The following is a 7492-nucleotide window of genomic DNA, read 5'->3' on the forward strand; positions in this document are numbered from 1 at the left end:
TACCCTCACCTATAAACCTATCTGATACAATTCCTAACCCTATACTCCTATGCCACCAAAACAATTTCTTAATATTAAACATTTTCCTTTCGCTGTCACTTGGCTTCTTGGTGTTCAAAGCAGCACTTAAACTATAAGTTGAAGAAACATTACTGATCTGCATTGGTAGAAGTTTCTCCACCTAGGAATTCCCTAGCCTATAGTCTCATTAGGGTATTCAGCAAATTATGAAGTCATACTTAAATGTGTTACTGGCAAATGAAGAAATTGAGGCTCAGAGTAGCTGTTATTTACATACCTGTAAACAGAAAGAACAGGCAGCAGACTAACATTATCTTAATAAGCTCTTACCGATCCCCTCATACCCAATATACCCCAAATAGTTTCCAAAAGCATAATAATTCATATTTACATGGCACTTTCAGGTCTGTTTAAAAACAAAAACAACTTTCCTCATACAACCCTGTTAGGCAGAGAATGTAAGTATTATCATCACCACTTCACAATCACGAAAAATAAAAGTTCAAATTGATTTATCCATGATCACAAACTAATAAGAGTATTAAAGCCAGGATTTGATCCTAGGTTTCCTAATCCTTGTTTAGTTTCAGAGTTGAATGCTATTCTTATTCATACTGTTTGCCTGTATCTGTATTCTGGTAATTCTCTTCTCTGAACAGAAAAATCCTTATTTCAGTGGTGGTGGCAGCCTTAGTTGTTATTCTCACTCTTGAAAAGCCTGTTGGCATCCCTTCCCTAGGGCAGCTAGGTATCACAGTGGATAGAAGACTGGATTTGAAGTCAGAAAGACATGACTCAAATGCTTACTAGTGGTATGACACCGGGCAAGTTACTTAATCCGTCTGTCTCAGTTGCCCCAACTGCAAAATGTGGATATTAAGAGTCTACGTCCCAGGGTTGTTGTGAGGATAAAATGAAATATTTGTAAACATGCTTTGCAAACCTCAAAAGCACTACAAAAATGATGACAATGATTATCATTAAAAGTAAGCTCAAAAGTCTGATTTAATGTTGGGCCACTTGGATCAACTAATAAGCTAAGAGGTGCTTTGACACAGTGGATAAAGTGCAAGGCCTGAAAAGACCCCTCTTCCTGAGTTCAAATCCTATTTCAGACAAAATATGGAAGAGCCCTTCTATATGTCTAGTCAGTTTTCCAATGAAAATTCTTACAGTAAGTTTAATTACCGCAACTTTTTCTCTATGATGTTTATGATGGACTTTGAAGTTTATGATGGACTCTAAATTTATTAGCTCATTTGATCCTCTTAACAATCTAAAGAAGTTGATGTATTTACACTGGGGCACAAGAAGTTAAATTACTTTCCTAGACTTTAAGTCAGGGAGACCTGGGTTCAAATATGATTTCAGACACTTACTAGCTACAAAACACTCAGCAAATCACTTAACCTGTTTGCCTTATTTTTCTCTCTTTTTTTTGCTTTTTTTTGGAGGGCAATTTGGGGTTAAGTGACTTGCCCAAGGTCACATGGCTAGTTTTTTTGTGTTAAGTGTCTAAGGCTGGATTTGAACTCAGGTCCTCCTAACTCCAGGGCTGGTGCTCTATTCACTGCACCACTTAACCGCCCCTTGCCTTATTTTTCTCAACTATAAAACAGAAAATAATAGCACCTACCTCCCACAGTTGTTGTAGGGATAAAATGAGATATTTGTAAAATGCTTTGCAAACTATATAAATTATTTTTACTTTACTATATATACAAACTATATATAATTATTGTTATTACTTGTGAAAGGTCACAGTGCTTGCTGGTCAAAAGAAGCAAAATTGAAATCTATGTATTCTGACTCTAAATAATATTTTTACTCTTTCATAACTGCCTCAGTATAAAAAATGAACCCTGGTCTCAAGCAGCTTATCATCTAGTTGGAAAGATAATATTAACACAGACTATATATGGAATAATGGCTTAAATGACAGCAGAGTACTGAGTTGTTGACAAACTAGAAATGCTGTAGCAGTTCAGAGAGAAGTTCAATGAGATTTAGTGTGGCTTAAGTCAGACTTTGAAGGATAGTGAGGGTTTGGGCCAATGGAGAAGAATAGAGGGATCTTCAAGAGAAAAGGCTGGAAGGCAGAGGCAAGCATGACATGTTCACTGGACAGTAAGTACTTGCTTACAAAGTATTTTCTTTATAATATCCTTGCAAGAATCACCATCCCCATCTGATAAGGAAACTGTGGGTCAGAAAAGTTCAATAACTAGTATGTATCCCAGACAGAACTAGACCCTAGGTCTCCTGACTCCAAATCCAATGCTCTTTTCATTACATATGAGTTAAGAAAGGAGATGCACCTAATTGCATAAATTTGCTGCTATTTCTGAACAACTATAGAAGCAAAGGAAGTTGAAAAGCAGAACTAGATATTGTTAATGAATTACTGGATACACAGATATACAAGTATTTAAATGTATACTTAATGCTTTAACGGATCCATGAGCTTACTGATGCCAGTATTACTGCCAACAGTGCAGATTATAAACCATCCATAGCTCTTTGTGCAACTCTTGCCCATGTCCTGCTGTAAATCTTTCATCAAGAGTCCACCAAGAAGCCAGTGGTCTTCCTCTTTTTTTTTTTTTCACTCTTTGGCATTAAGCAGATAACAGAGAAGCCCTTGGACAACATGGTAGGATAGAAAGAGTGCTAGATTAGACGTAAGAAATCTAAGTTCCAGTTCTAGTTCTGCTGCTTATGCGTCTATAGCATTGGGCAAATCACTTAACCTCCCTTTGAGCCTCAGTTCTTCAAATTCAAAAAGAAGAGTTTGGACTAGATGAATTTTAAAGGATCCTCCTGCTCAAAATGTACAAATCTTCTCTGGAAGATTTCCTATTGGAGGAGAGTCCTTAAGGCTGAGTTCTACTCTATAAAGTAATTTTTAAAAAGACCCAGCAAAAAACATAGCAAGATCTTGTTTTTTCAGCACCTTTCTCCAAGTGTGAATGCATAAAAATGAAGTTTGCTATCAAAAATCATTTACAAAAGTCTACCTATTTCCTTATCATTTTTCATCAGATGTTTTTGATATATGAAGGTTATCCTGAAAAAGATTTGCAATGAGAAAGTCAGTATTATTTTTATATTACTCATGTCCTCCCTATTACTTTTATTCATTGGGAAAAAATCATGGACAGTATTAATATTATCTGTTAGATTACTCTCTTCCCAAGATCAGTGCCCTCAAAACCCTATCATCTCCAGCACAGATTTTCTCCATATACACTTGGTTTCATTTGGCTGTTCATACCATCATCATTTTCCTTAATGATATTTGTACTTTCTCATGGGAAAAGTTCAGGTAGAGAGCTTATTAATATCTTCCTTCTTTCAAGCTCCATAACAGATTCTTGATGGAAGAGTACAGACAGAACATCCCACCAAAAGTCCACATATTATAGTGTAAGAAAGTGGATATCCCTTTCAAAAAGCTTGTTACAACTGATGGGGGAAAAGTCGGCAGGCAGTCTCATTACCAGTATCAAGATAGTTTTTGTTTTTCCATTTCCTACTTTTCAGCATTAATAATTTCTTTAACTATGCCAATTTGAAGCTACCATTATTGAATGCTGGTTCTTCTCTCACCTTCAACACTGTTTCAGAATTTTGCTCTAACAAGGCAATGATCTAACTAAATTTTAAAAAGCCCTGATTCATAAAGCAGAAACCAGTCATTTATGATGGTTAAAATACATTAGATTTCATTTTTATGTTCTTCTTCAGTGTTCAGCATATCTATTGCCTTATAACTATATTCTTAAAGTATGATGTGAAAGCATGAAGCTTTTAGTATCTTTCATTTCTTAAACCTAAACCATAATTTTTGCCTATCTCTCCAAATGCATCCTTGGAATGAAGTCATCAAGAACTGCAGAAAAATTAACCTAAGTTTGGAAAATCCTATTTAAGCACTTTGTAGAATCTCTCTTGAGTTTTCATCCTCTAAAACACACATTCAATTATTTCCACTTGACTGAAACTGCTCTGTCACCAACAGCTTTCTCTCAGATCTCACACTTCTTGACCCTTCAGCAATATCTGACATTGCTGACCACTACCTAGCTTTCTCTGTCTACTCTGACCATTTGGGACTTTTTTTGCACCAGGATTGTGACCATTACTTCTTGGTTTCCTCTGTAGGTTCACCATCCACGTCCTGACCCCTACATGTGGGTATACCCCAGGGCTTTGTCCTCTACCTTCTCCACTTCTCAAAAGTTTCTTTCTCTCTCTAGAATTTTATCAGTTCTTGTGGATTCAACTTTTAAGTCTATGAAGGTGACTCCCAAATGTACACATTCAACCCTCATCTATCTCCTCAATTCTACTATCTAATCTCCAATCAACTGTGGAGCATCCTCAAACTCATCATATCCAAATGAGAATCCACATTTCTCTTCCTCCAAACTCACTCTTCTCAATTTCCCCATTTTTGTTCAAGGTACACAATTCTTCCAGTCATCCTGTTTCACGAATCATTCTCAAATCATCCTTCATCCCCCAATCCCAATCAGTTGTCTATTCTACTTTAATATTTTTTACATCTATCCTCTCCTCTACACACCTGTCTTAATTGAGTACTTCTCACCTGGCTGATTGATTGCAATAGCTTCCTAATTGGTCTCTTTACATCCAGTCTCTGCCTTCTATAAGATATCCTCATATAACTGCTTTCTTAGGCCTGGTGCAAGCTAGCCCCAAATGTATGTCTATAATCTAAAAAAGTTAAATCAATGAGGCAAATAATTTTAAAAACATTTTTACTAATATGAACACTCAACAAACACATAAATAAACTTTCAGCAAGAAAATGCAGCTTCCACTTTCTAAGTCCCCACCCACAGGGATGTAACTCAGGTCAATAAGCAACAGCTCACACAGGAATAAACAGCTCATCAAGTCCAAAGAATTATTCACCTTCTTCATATTGTTTTACATAAGATTCTCCAAAAAAGCAGGCCTTAGTTCATTTAACCTGTTTCTCTTTGAGGACTCCAAGACTAAGGGCTTCTTGTGAGTTTTAAATCATCTGCAACCTAATTATCCCCATATGTCCCAAAGTTTGGCTGAATAATGCCTAAGACAGATGAAAAACTGTGACATGTAGCCACTCTGCTTGACAATTTGGTGACACCTCCCCTCCCCCATTTGCCTTTTAGGACAAAATCCAAACCTTTAAAGACCTTGACAATCTAGGCTGATTAAACATTACTCTCCTTCATTCACTCTATGCTGCAGTCAAACCAGCGTACTTGCTGTTCCCCACACACATCCTCTCCCCCATTCCTAGAATAAGCTACTTTCTCATCTCCATTTCTCAAGAGAGCTTTCCCAATTCCCCCAAATATTACAACTCCCCCCTCCTCCCAATCAAAGTGGATTTATTTTTTATGTAATCTTACTTACCTATGAATGTTGTACCCCAACCCCCACAGTAAAACTCCCTGAAGGCAGGAGCCTGTCTCACTTAAATCTTTAGCTACCACTTCTGCATATTGTACAGTAAGGATGCTAACGCCGCCCTGGTTCAGTTTCTCCACCCTGGCCAGCTGCTGGAGAGGGAGCTCACATGCACAGCATGGAAATTAATGTTTACATTAGGTTTAAGTCGCCTCTGCTCCCGTCCTGCTACCGCGCTACCGAAGAAGCCCACTGGCTCAGCACTGAGGCCACTTAATTTTTTTCCTTCAGGCCCCGGCCAGGAGAAAGCACCCATCACACGTGAGGCGCCGCCTCACACACTCCCTCGGGCGGCAGCCAGTCTAGCGCCGGAAGTTATCCTACAGGTCTCTCCGGCCTGAGCCTTTTCCTGAGCTCGGCCCTCAGCTGCGGCCAGAGTCACAGCCATAAGACCAAGAGACGTCGGAAGCGAGCTTGGCTGGACGATTTATAAATGTATGTTTAAAAATTAAAAAGCAAAACAAAAGGGGTGTGTGTGTGTGTGTGCGCGCGCGCGCGTGTGCAAATGGAGGAGAAATCCAAAATCTAAACCGTTTCTTCATGTATAGAGATGGTGCCCGCCCCCCGCCTCTCCCCCCGTCTCCCCCCCCACCCCGTCACCCCTTAGAGGGCTGTAAAGAAAGTCGGATTTCCAAGCGATGGATACTAAAAAGGCGAGGTGGAAGGAGCAGAAGGGGCCGATGGGGTGAGGGGGTAAGGGAGGGATAACGGGGGAGGGGCACAGGGCACAAAGGGACGTGCCAGGGGGACAAGCGGAGGATCGCGATACCAGGCCAGAGGGACACCTCAGGAGCCGGGCCTGCCCTGGGGGCCTTAAGGCGGGGAGGGGGGGTTGGGGCCACTGGGTCCTGGGGATCCCGCCCCCCCCCCCCCCCTCGCGCTTGGAGATCCTTGAAGACAAGCGCCAGAGGCCCACGGGGGGCGCTGAAGAGAGAAAAACGGGCGCCCCCGGCTAACAGGCCCAGTGGTCAGCGGCCAGTAAGGGGCTTACCTGCAGAGCGCGCTGCAGAGAGCGGCAGCGGCGGCGAGACAAGGGCGGTGGGTTTGCTTTACGGCACACGCCGCTGGCGTTAGGGAAGGCTGCAGTCGTACACGGAGGAGGCGGGACCAATAGGCCCCGCCCTCCCGCCTGTGTCTCCGGACCAAGATCTTCGCTGGCTTCAGGAGCTGTCCAAATGTGGGCGTGGCGGACCGGAGTGTGGCTAGGCGTTCCCGTCCTCCTTCAGTCCATTGTTTCACAACCACAATCTGCTCTATTGGAGATGGGGTGTTTGTTGGGGTCCGATAGAATCCGAGAACCAGCGGGCCTTAGAGGTCGTCTTCCAGTCCGACTCAAACCCGGCAGGGATAACAACGGCAAAGGAGTTAGAGAAATGGAGCCTCCCAGAACAGACCCTTAGGAGGCAAAGAAGAAACAAAACCATGCTTCCCAATGATTCAATAAGTGTCGGTTAAACTTCTACTATGTGTTTTCAAAAGGAAAATTTTCCAAAAATGAATAAGGCGGCTCCTTACCTTCCATGAGTTTGTGCTTTAGTCAGGAATATAAGTGCTACCAGTTGGCTTGGGCCTATGGGTATTGATAAAGATAGCAGAAGTAGATGTAAATAGATACAGAAACAAATGTATATGCATATATACACATATGTATATATTTGTCTTATCATATATGCATATTTAAATTTTTAATTTATGTTTTATTACATAACTCACTTCTCAACAACTCTTCCCTTCTCTGCCCCACCTACCATAAATAATCCCTAGTAATAAATAATTACAATTAAGCAAAACATATCTATATGTTGGCCACGTTTGAAAATATGCACTACTTTCCAGTCCTATGCCTCTCTGCTGATGGTCAAGACTTGTGTCAAAGTCCTCTGAAGTCACTGCATTGATTAGAGTTTCAAAGCTTTGGTGTTTTTTTTCTTTATAGTAGTAAAAGTGACTTGTTCTCCTTATTCCACTTATTTTGTTTGTCAGTCAA

At 40.8% G+C, this 7492-nt stretch overlaps 1 protein-coding gene across 3 annotated transcripts in view; it reads right to left on the minus strand.

Annotated features, from left to right (window-relative positions):
- Positions 1-6632, minus strand: part of FKTN (fukutin) — a 74746-nt gene extending 68114 nt beyond the window's left edge. For 2 of the 3 annotated variants that reach the window (XM_069090645.1, XM_069090646.1), the window contains exon 1: positions 6497-6632. The gene's annotated coding sequence lies outside the window, so the exon portion shown is untranslated. The remainder of the gene's footprint in view (positions 1-6496) is intronic. The other variant, XM_069090647.1, reaches the window with a different exon arrangement.
- Between the last annotated feature and the right edge of the window lie 860 nt (positions 6633-7492).

This window comes from Petaurus breviceps, unplaced genomic scaffold (genome assembly GCF_028583685.1).
Source record: "Petaurus breviceps papuanus isolate PSGF00001 unplaced genomic scaffold, PetGlider_PUasm1.0 187, whole genome shotgun sequence".
Classification (NCBI taxonomy): Eukaryota; Metazoa; Chordata; class Mammalia; order Diprotodontia; family Petauridae; genus Petaurus; species Petaurus breviceps.